Source organism: Antennarius striatus, chromosome 9, assembly GCF_040054535.1.
Source record: "Antennarius striatus isolate MH-2024 chromosome 9, ASM4005453v1, whole genome shotgun sequence".
Taxonomy (NCBI): Eukaryota; Metazoa; Chordata; class Actinopteri; order Lophiiformes; family Antennariidae; genus Antennarius; species Antennarius striatus.
This window is the reverse complement of record NC_090784.1, coordinates 11,223,447-11,238,437: the sequence shown is the minus strand read 5'-3', so window position 1 is coordinate 11,238,437 and position 14,991 is coordinate 11,223,447. Positions and strand designations below refer to the sequence as shown.

The following is a 14,991-nucleotide window of genomic DNA, read 5'->3' as shown; positions in this document are numbered from 1 at the left end:
ACCAGTTTTCATACTGCTGTGTTGAACCGGACCTGTTGGCAGCATTATGAGGAACGGAGCAGCAGTCTATCGATGGGAGCTCACACTACCAAAATCTTGCAGAGTGAAACAGAATTTATAAAACCTTTCAAGTTAACAATTTAAAATAAATTACATGAATCCAGATTGATCTTAATCCTCTGCCCTCGTGTGATAAAATAATGGAGAATGAAATTAGCATCACATAAATGTCTGTCTGTGCTATATTTGGATATTTCTTGTGTTCCTGCTTAACAACTGGATTACCTTTCAGACAAATTAGGATAAAATAACTGCAATAAAAAGACGAGTAGGCTGGTACTGTGATTATCACAGTAACTTCCTCCACATTGTTCCCATGAATTTCAAACGTGGGACAAAAATAATAGTTTTAGAGTGTTAATGAAGTGGCTCTGTTAGTTTATCACAGTTATCAGAGTAAACAGTGAATTATGACTTAATAAATATAAAAAACAAGGCATTTTAAATCCAATAATTTTTTCATTTCATTTAACAAAATCTTGCAACTTTCAGTCTTGAAATACAGTACATCATTATATCTCTTTTAAAGTATTATACTGTACTATGCTGGTGAACCTGATATTTGTCCCCTCAACATATCCCCATCACGAATTACCCCACAGCAGCATTGTTTTAAGCAACACCGCTTGACATGAATTCAAATTTCCTTCATTGTTAAATAATGCTGACAAACATTAGAATTCAGCTCCAGACACCAAAACACCCCCCACCCCCCAACCCCCTGACCCCAGTGAGCATGGAAACCTTACAGACCACCCACAAGCAGGCACAGTCCTGCTCAGGTACAGTGTGGTGCAGATACAGAATACCATGCACAATGTGAAGCAGGAATTTTCCACAAACTTCTATGCAGTTACCAAAAGCTCAGACTAGATTATATTATATAGAATATTACAGTTCCACCACACTTGCACATGCACACACAATCTGTGTATATCAGCAGCACAATGGCCTAATTGATGATTAAATTATCCTCCACCTGGACACTAAATCTTTTTTTTTGTCCAAGCAGATGTCAGCCGCAATTGAAGTGAATTCCTTGCATTGTTTCAGGGAACAGGATTTCTCCATGAATGACCTGCTTTGTTCTGTAAATTATTTAGTTTCCTTTAATTAACAACATCATACTAACATGCTTACTCACAGAAATGAATAAATGTCCATGAATCGTCACAAAATGTTTTATCAACAATTTCAGGATAGGTATTCAAACAGAAACTGTCTCCAGACACACACACATCTATTTTTACAGCACAAATATTGATATTTCAGATGAATTTTTAGTTTGGTGAAATATGAAGGCAGGCGAGGTTGATTTTTTTAATTGAAATACACACTGAAATTTAAAGCACAAACTTGCCTACATTAATACTTTACGTAACTACTTAAAGGTACATTTGTATACAAATACTATACTTTTGTATGCACATTTACCAGACTTTTATTGTAAAAAAAGATTTACATTTTGTAGGCCTTGCAATATGACTGGTAGAAGAGTGGTGTGTTCCCTAAAATAGCAGCTTAAATCTGTGCAGGATAAGTGAAGAGTAACATTAACGTGCCCTTGACCAAAGCACTTAATCTCCTTCACCTTCTTCCCAGTGACTCATACAGTCTCTTAACAGCAACTTCCCCTTATCTCTTTCTTTCTATCACACACACACACACGCACGCACGCACGCACGCATGCACGTACGCACACACACACACACACACACACACACACCTTGAGAAACAACAACTCTCTCCATGAAGCAGGCAATGATCACAGGTCACCACCTCTGTCAGCATGCATCCCCATCAGTGACAGAATAGGTGACCATCTGTAGCAGGGGCAAAGCTTTATTTTGGTTGTGAGGTTCAAAGGTCCTTAGATGCAAGTTGACAGATGCTGTCATGGCTGTCTGAGTAGGTGTGTCAGTGAACCATAAAATATTTGTTTGGAATCATCAAACACTGAGAGAAAGATACGGGTGAAAAATATGACAGTGGTAATGAAGGGAATCACACACATTTCCATTTAGATATATTATACAGTGGTGTGGCTTTTGCCTACCTGATTTATTTTTTAAATGTTAGCACTCACTCCAAGCTACTATTCCACAATTGGGTATTTGGAAATTACACCTTTAACAATTCTCTTTTCAAATCATTTGGGTTCACATCACCATTCATGCCTTCCCCCCTCCTAATCAGTAACAAACCTCGTAAACAGTTAAATAAATCAGAAATCTATCAAATTTTATTGAGCCCATCTCTATAGTTTTTACAATAGTTGAATTAGTCAACATCACAATGTGCTATGTCTCCGTCATCCATAAATTTAGTATGAATATATTACTGCTGTCACTATTATGACTTTAAAAAAGGGCCTCCTTTGGAATGTGGTGTGCCCTTTAACCTCACAGCACAGGGAGTTTACATATCCATGTCTCCACTAGTAAAAACTACATTCCTACCTTCGATCTGGGTCAGAGATAAATGATGTCAGGGATCTGACGTTGACAAGAGAGACAGATTTTACATTTGGACACACACATTTTGGAAGACTTATAGGTATAAGATTACAATAAAATATTGCCCCATACTATGACACGTACATGTCAAGAAAGCTATTATACCAACTTTGATCTGTGTTTCATTCCTCATCCTTAACTAAAAGTGAATTTGTTGATTTACATCTATTTCAGGACATTTAGATTTCTAATATTAATATTTGCTATAAACCTTTACACACATCAGTGATGCTGGCTGTTAATTATAGCATACAACCTGTCATGGTCCCAGCGAGCCTTGGTCTTCTTTGCTCTGTTTTGCAGGCCCTTGGCTCTGCGAAGTTAATATGAACCTCGGAATGCCTGGCTGGTATTGCCAGGCTCCTTTACCCTGCCTACCGATTCATCGGGCGCACGTCATTTCCAGTAGTAGATGTTGGGGTTGCAGATGTGGTCTTTGCCAGGTTGTCTGTGATTTCTGACAAATGCAGTGCTGCTACTTGTTTTCTTTAAATTAATTTGTGTTAACTTTTGGAGCCACCCAGTGTGCATCTCCCTTACAGTCACACTGGCTATGAGACAAACTGGGAAGACAACACTCCTTGATTTAGGGAAACCTTTATAAGCAGAAATTCTGAGGGCACAAAGGTGATTTCTGTAGCCCACTGTGACAATATCAGAGATCTGAGGTGGCCTCCTCCTTTCAAGCATGTTTTCCTAATTGTTACACAGTTTGTATAGACTTTGATTTATTCAAACTAAATGAGAAATAATTACTGAGATTACCAGGGTTAATTTTACCACTGGTATATGTCATGGATAAATGCCACTATAACTGTTTCTAAAATTATAGATTTTAAGATTTAATATACTTAAGTAATCCCCAAAGGGGAGCACACTCTAGTTAGTCAAATCCAATCAAATCCAATCACATGCATATGTTAGTATGCATATGCATAGTACTGCAATATATGAACCTCAAGTGTATTAAAAATACTATATAAAAGCATTATATAAAAAATCCCTCACATCTTTCTGACATAATTTGATAGATACAAAAACCGGAAGGTCTGACTGACAAGTTAATACAGCTATAGCCTGTGCATCCATTGAAAATACAGATACATATTTTAAAGTTGGAGGACAGGTCTGTCAAGGTCAAACAGTCACTTTTATTTTAATTATACCATGATCCCACTTCCAACTGATTTACACACCAGACAAGAATGTATGGGAGAGAAAGGAATGATAGGTCACTGGACGTGACACTGATCACTTTCTGTTTTACGGACATTCAGTAATCCCTCTTCCATGAGGTCAGCCAATCTGATACTCCCTGTTGAAACAAAAACACAGTTTATTTACATTACTAGTCTGTTTCTTAACTAGCAAGGTAGCCATTTCCTTTTTCTTTGCATTAAATATATGGAGTTACTTTTAAATACGAAGGACCACATGTGTTTTTAGTTAGACCTCCAGCAGAGAAAGAAAGGGAGCTTTGGCATGTTTTTGATTACTATTTTCCAAGAGCTGAAAATTGGTGAAAACATTTTTTAAGATAGTGGAGATACAACAAATCACATAGAACCATCTGTTTTTCATTCTTATTTGAACCACCTACATATGTGGTCCAGAATCAGACACATATCTGATATAATTGAGATGACATTAGTGTGAACTGTCAGATCAGAATTCCTGTGACTTTGGATCAGATCAATGTTTTGTCAGTAGTCGTGAACAAAGTCAAATATGGAGGATTTTATTTAAATTAATAATGATTTAATTTAAGATGACAGAAATAATAAGTTGATGACATGAGTAACAAATGTAATAAATGTGAAAGTGCTTTATTTATGTTTTGGTCTTCTTGGCCTCAGGTTAAAAGACTCGGTAAGTGGGATGCTACAAGATTTGCCAAACAATCAGTGGTATACATATGTTTAATAAGTTTCAGCATGCACTACTCAAGACCACAAACTACTGTGTGAACCAAAATATTTTCCCATACAGAATTAATAAGTAGTTCAATTAACTCCATTTCATTATATACATTGTTTCACAGCCAATACAATGCTTTGCTCACATTAATCTTTATTTTAAAGTTGGTTGCACCCATTAATGGATAATTATAGTGACACACTAGAAAACAGCACTCAGTCGACCAATCCAGTTGTGAATCAGTGTAGTGTACTAAAGCCTTTCCTTGTGTGAATGAAACAAAGTATTTTTGTGTGGTCAGTCCCCAAGTTGTTGTCACGGAAAGGCCATTATTTGAAAATAGCAAGTTGTCAGTGTCCTGGCATGAGGAATGTGTTTCTACAAATCTGACATGAAGGCAGTAAGAAGATTCAGCAATGAGAGAAGGTGAAAAAGATGAGACCTTTAAAATTGCTGGGAAAAAATGGTGGGTGGGAGGGGAGAAGAGACAAGGAATAAATCTGTCAAGTGTTTAAGTCTGTGACAAAACAGAGAGATGATAAAAGGCTCTGTGAGACTGCTGAATCTCTAAGGAAAGCTCTGTAGGACTCATGTTTGCCCCGAAGGTCAACTATACTATTTTGTCTGTTCTGAAACTTGGAGTTATCGTCTTTAAACCACTTTTGCTTTAATAGACAGAACAATGAAAACACCTGTACTCTTGGTAGTAGGACAGATACCCATTTCTCTTGAAAAATAGGTGACAATAAAGGCAATGTAATATACAGAAAAAAAAGTTTTTAGCACTTTGTCTGCAAATATCTGCTTAAACAGTATGTGGTGTTGAATTAAACTGTTTCCTTCTACAGTATTTCATAGTCCAACTGTGTACTCTTGTAAATTGCTGGGTTTTGCAAAGATGTACATGTGTTTTTCTGTTTCAGAAAGAGCCCACTGCTCCCATGCCTCTCATTTATCCACTGGCAACTGGTTTTCACTAATCCCCTTCATTGGAAACAGCCTCCCTTGGTAGCAGCTGCCCTGAATATAATGCAGGAGAGGCACATTAGCCTTCATCCAGTCCAACTTGGTTCCAATATTATTTGCCATGAGCATGTAGCTATGCAGAATGCATTGCAGACATTGCTGATGCTAAATAAATAGAGGTTAATAGAGGTCATCAATGGTAATAATTGATGGAGATGTTTTTTATTCATTCTACTCTGCTACAGTAGAAATAAATACTGTACGGTAAACATGCTGAGACAACAGCAAATCAGACTTTCACTTTTATACAGACAGAAGCTATGGCTCGTCATTAGTTTTTCAAAGTGGTTCATATTCACTGGCTTCATGCTGTCCCTCATCAGTATGAAAGGAGGTGCTTGACCAGTGGAAGAAAGAAGCAGCTGCACCCCATTTATTGTTTTGCAGGCGCTAATGCGTTCTTGTACATTCCTAAATTTTCTTGTAAATTTAATTTGCATTCAAACCCTAACTCACTTTTAGATTTTCACATGTGTCAGTTAGTTTTGATCTTAATTACATCCACTAAATTATAGAGTTCTAAAAATTATTAGTATTATCATTATCATTATTATTATTTTTATTATTATTATTATTATTATTATTATTATTATTATTATTATTATTATTATTATTATTATTATTATTATTATTATTATTATGATGTTCTTAGAAAGGATAGTGTTGGGTGGAATAAAAGAGTTGAATGAAACTGCATAGAGAACAGAACTGTGGTTCTTATCCAGTTTCTGATCACAAGATGAATGTATCTTGAATGAATGTAAATAATGAAATTTTATAGACATGAAAAGTTTACCGCCTGCACTGAAGCTCCTTTTTGCTGACTCAACCCTTCTTGGTGCTTTAGTAAATTTTCAAAAGTTACAACGGTGTGCATTCCGATCCAAAAATAACTGCTTCTTGTATTGGGACCATACTGGGACTCTCAGTCCTTTGTGTTTGTTCCATAAGGGGATTCATCCTCAGCTGACAGATCACATGTACAGTATATTTTGAAACTGGCACACATGAGACACTGCTGTTCATCTTTATTCTTATTTTCAGATCTCCATGCTGAGCAGTGAAGTCTGACCAAGAAGACACGGTGTTTGCAGAAAAGAGAGAAAAACAAAAGCAAAAATATTCAGCGATGTACTTATGAGACAGACGTAAAACTGATGCCACATGCAGAAGAGAGCTGACGTCCTACTCTTAAAGTGCTATTGCTCATCTTTATTGAGAGTTTTTAAATGGGTCATATTATGAAAAACAAATTTTTTCAAGTCTCTACACATATACTGTATACTGTAAATAGTGGTCCTCTCTAACCCTAACTCCTAGAATCTGGAAAACAAACATAACATACTCATGTATTGTCTCCTCCACTGATTTTTTACCATCTTCAAAGGTTGTATTTTCTCCACAGTTCCACCGGGATGTTTGTCAGCCTATAAAAAATGCCAGTCGACTTCAGCTCCATCAGCCCGTGTGCACACAGTGAGGTCATGGAGTTTTTCGGTCAGCTGACGAAGAGTGAATGTACCTGAATCATTACCGTAGAAAAATTAACAGTTATATAATGAAAAATGAGAGAGAACAATGTAGTAACAAAGTCAAAAAGGTAAAAGCAGCCTGGAGCTGGCAGTGCGCATGTTCATGCACGGTAGTGCATGTGCGTGTGCATGGTGGCGCAACCGTACCACATCAATGGGGGGGCGAACATTTAATGGCCAGCCCAGTGAGCCAGAATCTGCATTTGGTGTGTATTGCTGTTCCAGCCTGGACACATTCGGTACTAACTTGTAGTTAAAGCTGTATGTTTTTTGTATGCGACTACTTACTTTCGTGTTTTTTTGTTTTTGTTTTCAGTGCCCCTGCTGTCATTATAGCACCTGCAACTTGGTCCTCGATCCTCTGCAGTGCACTCCCTTTACTCTCCTGTGAGGCAGTTACCCTGAAGTTATGTGGCAGACCAAGATGGATTCTTTAGATAGTGACATCTCAATGGACAGTTGGGGAAATGCAAGTCCTGTCAGTACACGAGGAGTCTTGCAGACTGATAGTGAAGAAAATCTGTAGGTAGCATCTGTACATGTCTATATACTGTAGTTCATTGTTCACATGGGTGAAGTAATTGTATTTGTTCCAAAGTGCTTCAGAACAAAGACATTTTCCAAATTACATAAACATAACACATAAATAAATGCATGTACTACACCAATATACTGTACACACCTACACATATTCATGTTAATGTTCAGTGTGATCATTATGCAGTTAACAGCCTCCAATATGTAGACTGGAGAGACATATTTGTACACCAGGAGAATAGAAATTCTGCGATTTTCAGTTGTTCACCCCTCACCTCCCCCACACACGCATTGTGGAAGGAGAAGTTATTTCATAAAATCCAGACGAAGGAGTTTAGGGTTAGGTCTTCCATCAAAAGGACATCAAACATAGCTTGGTGAACATCTCTGAAACCTGATGAGATATAATCACAAAACAAAAAGCAATATTTTCAGGACGCCAGAGCCAGTGTTTGTGTTTGTCATTCAAAAATGTGATGATCACCTTCACCTTTGTAAAACAAGGTCAATGTCGTACTCGATAGTACAATATAGAATTCATTGCTGTGACCATTATGAATGTAGGTCGGGGTAAAAAATTTAATTCAGGGGTGTCGCGGGATGTTGCAGTCTCTGACTGCCTTTTTTCTATTGAGGGGTGAAAAGTACACACATCTTCCCTGTATAAATCCTTAAGGTGTGGTGTGAGTGATTGATAACACACCCTGAATGATGTGATGGAAAAGTGTGTTGATGCTGAGAGGTTTATTTTGTCAGCATTCAGTTGCACCATTGTCATGAAAATGGACTAGGAGAAGCTTTCATGCCTTAGTGAATTCGTAAGTTCTCTAGATGTGAATGACGTGTCAGTGCAGATTTTACAAAAGGCAGGAAAAGCTAGAGTCTCAGGTGGTGGAAATTCCTGTGAGGTCAAAAGAGAAGGATAGCAACACAAATTAAATTCAAAAATTGTACTTTGGCAGATATTTGGGGTATCATTTGATATAAAAATACTCTGTGTGGATAAGTTGAGTCTCTTTTGTGCCAAGCATGTACCAAAGCCAAGGTGTAAAAGGGTGCATCATCTACCCCCCCTCAAAAAAAGAGAAAGAGAGAGTGAGAAAGAGAACATGATTTTATTCTTGAGATTGTGGAGCCTAAAATAATAAACCTCTCCTTCTGCAATGCAGTAGTTACACTTTACTCAGTATGCATAAATCATTATCTAAATTTACTCATATGTCAACTTATCTACCTCATAACCATTTTTGTGAATAATGTTCTTTTTCACTTTCTTACATCATCGTTTATGATTTTTTCCCCTCGAGTATGTTTGCCAATAAAATTGACTTTTTTGACATTCTGATGCAAGAATTATAGGTCTGATACAAAAATCACCACAGTGGAAGTAGAAAGAGATTTTACTCTAATGTACACACTTAATTTATATTTTAGTTTATAAAGTGACATCAAATCCTCCTACCATTTTTTGTACCAACTGTCTGCATTGCCCCCTATATGTTTTTGTTATTTGGGAGAAGAGCCACGTTAAAACACCTGTTGTGATGATTAAAGCCACATGCCACTTACCAGAATGATCTCTTGTCTTAACAGGTGTTTTCTGAAGTTTTTCCTGGTCCCTGTTGGTACTCAGGCAGTTGATTTAAGAGGCATGGATCTTTTTCTCTGGGATGTGTCAGATGTGTCGGATGTCCATTTTGCTGAAAAACACAGATGATATTTTCAGATGTTTTAAGAAATGATTGGTGGTTATGGAGCAGTGGGGGTTTCATACAACAGCCAGACACTTGTTCTTGAAACTTTATCACTATAACCAAGATCTCAAGGGTGTAAAACTGCAGTTAGATATCATTAATACGCTGGCTGACATATACTATTTCAGGTCTTAAATCAAACAGTTTTCCACCATACTTGCTCTAAATGCTGTCATCTGTAGACTTCCAGACCTTTATAGTTCAATTATATTATTAGATTTGGTGTACACATATGACCTGAAACAGATGAGTGGTGTCTGTGATTTACAAAGCATTGTGCACATGCTTCTGATGTCTGATGAATTACAGTCAGAGTAAGACACATGCTCAATATGCTCTGAAACTGCTTCTTTTCATGGAGTCTGTCTTTGTAAGTGGTACGTCACGTGGTATTTTTCCTTGAATCTTACATTGTTGCCTCAGATTGATCCTTGTGAAGTCTTCCACTTATCATGCTTTCCATTCCTGCTTCATGGGCACCAACTTCAATTGTTCACCCCTTACAGATTTTGTGAATATTCCCAAACTTCATCTACCAGACAAAGTCTGGCATTGTCAGTTCAAATACTCCCCTATGACTCGCAAGTACTGTGGGAAATGTCACTGTGAAGGAGGGGTGATGGGAGTGTGTTACATTTATACATGTTTGTGTGAGAGAATGTTTACAAGCATTCTCTATCTTTTGACTTCTCAGGGCATCAGGGAACCCCCATGGAAAGTTCTTGAAGAAAGGAGAGATTGTGAAACACTGAGATGCTGAGAACCAACTATAGCATAACATGGTTCTTCGTACATCTCATCAAAGGCCTTTACTCTGTTTACAGACCCACTCATCAATCATCAATCTGTAAGATCACAGTCCCTTGGTAATGGGACAGAAATTATTGTTAAACCAAACTGATTAGAAATTAGACAAGGTTGTCAGATAGAAATATGTCAATAGTGCATCAATTGTTCATTAGAATATCTCTGAAAAATATTATGTCTCTTTAAACTGTCTTTTGTAACAAGCAGATTATCTAAAGCAACCATTTTAACCTAAACTCAGTGGCATTAACAGTACTGTGATATTGACCATCTGACTGACAGAAATGAAACTGTGAGCTTTTGATGATGGTTTATGTAGAATGGCAGAAACAAGCTTGCGCGAACAACACAGGCTGTTGGCCCTCTGTTGGGTAAGGGTATATTTTAAGGTATATTTTAGTGGTCAGTATGTCAGCAACTATGAATTACTGTAAGCATACTAAAAAAAACCTACCTGGGACAGTAGATTTAACATAAGAGTAGTGATTTAGCTGTTTTCTTGTTAGATTATATTAATATATTAAAAGAAACAATGGGGGGAGATGAAGAGGCAATATAGCCGCAAAAGGCCACAAGTCAGTGTCTTATTGTGCCAGTTCCAAGCCCAGATAAATAAAGAGGGTTGGAAGAGCCTCCGATTTAAAACTTTTGCCAAATCAAACATGAGAATCAAATCTATGACTTCCATACCAAATCGGTCGAGGCCCGGGTTAACAACGACCGCCATCGGTGCTGTTCACCTACAGGGTGCCGGTGGAAATTGGAGTGCTGTTGCTCAAAGAAGGAGAGGAGGAAAGTTAGTTCGTAGGAAGAGAGAGAAGAGCAACGCCAAGAGTATAGGACTGAAAATAGGGACATTGAATGTTGGAACTATGACAGGAAAAGGTAGAGAGTTGGTTGACATGATGCAGAGGAGGAAGGTAGACATACTGTGTGTCCAGGAGACCAGGTGGAAAGGTAGCAAGGTTAGAAGTTTAGGAGCAGGGTTCAAGTTCTATCTATAGATAGGAAGAGAAGTGGAGTAGGAGTTATCTTGAAGGAGGAGTTTGTTAGGAATGTCCTGGAGGTAAAAAGAGTGTCAGATAGTGATGAGTCTGAAGATAGAAATCGAAGGTGTGATGTTCAATGTTGTTAGTGGGTATGCTCTATAGGTAGGATGTGAATCTCCATGGACTATGATGTTTACTGATGACATTGTGATCTGTAGTGAGAGCAGGGAACAGGTGGAGGAGAAGCTAGAGAGGTGGAGGTTTGTCCTGGAAAGGAGAGGAATGAAGGTTAGCCGCAGTAAGACAGAGTACATGTGTGTGAATGAGAGGGACCCAAGTGGAAGAGTGAGGTTACAGGGAGAAGAGATCAAGAAGGTGGAGGATTTTAAGTACTTAGGGTCAACAGTCCAGAGCACAGGAGAGTGTGGATAAGATGTGAAGAAGCGTGTACAGGCAGGATGGAATGGGTGGAGAAAAGTGTCAGGTGTCATGTGTGATAGAAGAGTTGCAGCTAAAATGAAAGGAAAGGTGTACAAAACTGTGGTGAGACCAGCCATGTTGTTTGGTCTAGAGACAGTGTCACTGAGGAAAAGACAGAAGACAGAACTGGAGGTAGCAGAGATGAAGATGCTGAGGTTCTCTTTGGGAGTGACCAGGATGAATAGGATCAGGAATGAGTACATCAGAGGGACAACACATGTTAGAGGTTTTGGGGATAAAGTCAGAGAGGCCAGACTGAGATGGTTTGGACATGTCCAGTGGAGAGATAGTGAATATATTGGTAGAAGGATGCTGAGTTTTGAACTGCCAGGCAGGAGGCCTAGAGGAAGACCAAAGAGGAGGTTTATGGATGTAGTGAAAGAGGACATGAAGGTAGTTGGTGTGAGAGAAGAGGATGCAGAAGACAGGGTTAGATGGAGGCAACTGCATTGCTGTGGCGACCCCTGAAGGGAAAAGCTGAAAGGAGAAGAAGAAGAAGAAGAAGAAGAAGAAGAAGAAGAAGAAGAAGAAGAAGAAGAAGAAGAAGAAGAAGAAGAAGAAGAAGAAGAAGAAGAAGAAGAAGAAGAAGATTTTTTTTTTTTTTTTTTGCAAAAACACTTTAATCTCATTCAAGCATTTTGCAGTTTTACATTAGATGAAAGCATTTAAGTGCCTCAGAACATCTTTTCCAAACAAACTTCAATCACATTTAACATTTAGAACATTTAGAACATTTAGAACATTTAGAACATTTTACAAATTTTCATTAGATGAAATTTCAAAAACACTAAACACTCAAAAACATTAAACACCAAGAAACAAAGGGAAATATTATATAAGAATTATTGCATTATAACAGGAAGTTTGCAAAAGTGAGGTGGTCATCAACTAAAGTGCATAGGACATTTTTGTAACACCAGATGTTCCTAAAGTTATTCAGGTCTTTTGTCAATTTATAGAAACCAAATTCTAGTTTTAAGCGACATCTGATGTTACAGCAAAAAACAGTAGCTGCTTCTTGAGCGGTATTGTTGAAGAAGAAGAAGAAGAGGAGGGTAAAGAGTACATTAACTTCCTTTATTTTAAAGGAACTGTAATATTTTGAAAGAACATTTAATTTTTTTACATTATGGAAAAAACAACATTTGTCTAATGAGTTGAAACATTTGTGTGATAATTCAAGAGAGGACAGTAATCAACCTAATTAGGATGGTAATGTATTGAGGGCCAATCTTTCTGTGGCTGTTTACACACACACACACGCACACACACACGCACGCACGCACGCACGCACGCACGCACGCACGCACGCACGCACGCACGCACACACACACACACACACACACACACACACAGCAAACATAGCAACATTCCATTATAATTGAAAAAGAGAGTGTGTCTATAATTTTGTTTTCAAAGGATGAAATATTGCTCTGTGATTGTTGGATAATTAGAGCTGCTGTTCTTTAAGAAGATGAATGACTGGCACCTGCTCAAATGCTCGGAATGCAAGCAGTGTAAGAACAATATTTGCATGTGTAATTTGGAGATAATGTGATAATACACGGAACATGACCTTGGTGTACACTCATCAGTTAAAACATTTTGACTTTGGCATTCAAACATAGTCATGTATTATTGATGAGGTTTTGATATTTAGGTAAAATTAAGGGCACGCCAACACCTGCCACTGACTGCTACATACCACCAGCATTTTTTCTGTGTAGGTTGCACATGCAACCCTCTATTTTTTACTGTTAACAAGTATTTATTTACAAGTTACAAACACTCTGGCCACCAGAGGGCGTAAAGTAAACACTGAGAATAAATTATCCTGAATAAAGGAGTAAATTGTTGTTTCTGGCATTTGAAAGACTTTACATGTCTTTTCCTTGGTCAGAAATCTTATTTTCAATATTTTTTGACTCATGGGAAGTAAGCTGTTGTTTTAAGCATGACTTGTGCCAACTATTTCCCTGAGTACTTTCCCCCACTTTAGCGATCTGTGTGGTTTAATTTTAAGTCCCTGTCACTGTCACCACATCAAACAATAAGAACAGCCTTCAAACCAGCAAATGATTGAAACTGTGATAAAAGTTTGAATTGTGCATTAAAAAAAAAAAAAAAAACATAATCAAGGTTTACATGTTGCAGCATTAATTAACTGTAAGATTTAGCCTGAAAGCAAAACTCAATTTAGCCTGGAAGAAAAATAAAACTTCTACTTGACAATGATCTGAAAAAAACCAGGAAAGGAAGTTCGTAATGACTTCTGTTGGACCACTCCATCTTGGCAAGCAGTTAAAATGTTACTTCGGAAAAACTACATGTAAGTGGAGATTGTAGCAGATTATTTTTTTGTAAATCAAACATGGGTACTGCATCTGTTTCCAACAGATTTTATCTGTCAGACGGAACAGTAGAATTAAGAAATCCTATCCGATCACCTGCATCTAAGTGTATTCATGTCTTAAGGCAAAGCCATACTCACTGTTCACAGGTGGCAGGGTAGGTTAATCTGTTGGTAATATCAAACTCCCCCAAGGAACCAGGAGAAATCCAGAAAATTATTTGAGCCGAATGGGGAAATCCCTGAACTGGTCTCCCTGTGTTTGACGCATGGTTGTTCCATGAGGTGAAAGTAGCAGTGAAAAGATGCCTCCCATTGCTGCTATAGATGCTGTGAACAGCTGGTCAGTGGTTGTGCTTACACTGAAAGCCCTCTGGAGCCACATAAGGCTCCCTGTGGATGCGCATAGAGCTGCATCTACAGATATTTAAGAGTTACGACGGATATTTTTGAAATTTTTCTCAGGTCATTAAAGTTTGAGAAATGGTCACAATTGCTCTGCTCTTTAGCCCTAATCATCAGATACCATGAAATATGTCTCTGTTTTTATGTTTATCGGGAGAGCAAAGATCACATCTACTAAAGTAAAATTAAAATCTTCAGACCTGTCTATATACATAAACTGTAAATTCTAAATTCTGTGCTAGCTGGTGCTGTGTATGTTTTTGTGAACCCAAGGCTATGTTTGCAATGCCTGGTGGAGTTATGTTTCCTATAGAGAGGGTAAGAACTTCAAAAAGGCCTTGGATGACTTCAGGGGTCATTTGATGCTGTGTATAAACTGTCACTGAACTCTACTTGACCCTGAAACCAATGAGAATATGGATCAACCCAAGAGAACCAGGGGTGACTGTTCCCCCTCTCTATTTCACTCTTTTTTGTTACTTTCTATTGCTCTAAAATATCTTTATCTCAAATGACAACACCCCCAGCTGGACAAGGTCGCTGTCTTGAAATAGACATTGTCACTGACAGAAAGTGAGTGCTTTGCCACCTTATTGAAAGTGATTGTTCAAAGAAAAG

The 14,991-nt window shown here is 37.9% G+C and overlaps 1 long non-coding RNA gene across 3 annotated transcripts; it reads right to left on the bottom strand.

Moving 5' to 3' along the window:
- Window positions 1–3,811: 3,811 nt before the first annotated feature.
- LOC137601858 (uncharacterized) lies at window positions 3,812–14,290 on the bottom strand. Of its 3 annotated transcripts, none has more exons than XR_011037103.1 (5): window positions 14,110–14,290; window positions 9,158–9,288; window positions 7,340–7,982; window positions 6,865–7,041; window positions 3,812–3,891 (listed from the first exon to the last, which is right to left on the bottom strand). It is a non-coding gene; the product is annotated as an uncharacterized lncRNA (long non-coding RNA). The 3 variants fall into 3 exon arrangements; XR_011037104.1 differs by lacking the exon at window positions 3,812–3,891 and having other exon boundaries at window positions 6,568–7,041; window positions 7,340–7,452; window positions 7,864–7,982; XR_011037102.1 differs by lacking the exon at window positions 3,812–3,891 and having other exon boundaries at window positions 6,568–7,041.
- Between the last annotated feature and the right edge of the window lie 701 nt (window positions 14,291–14,991).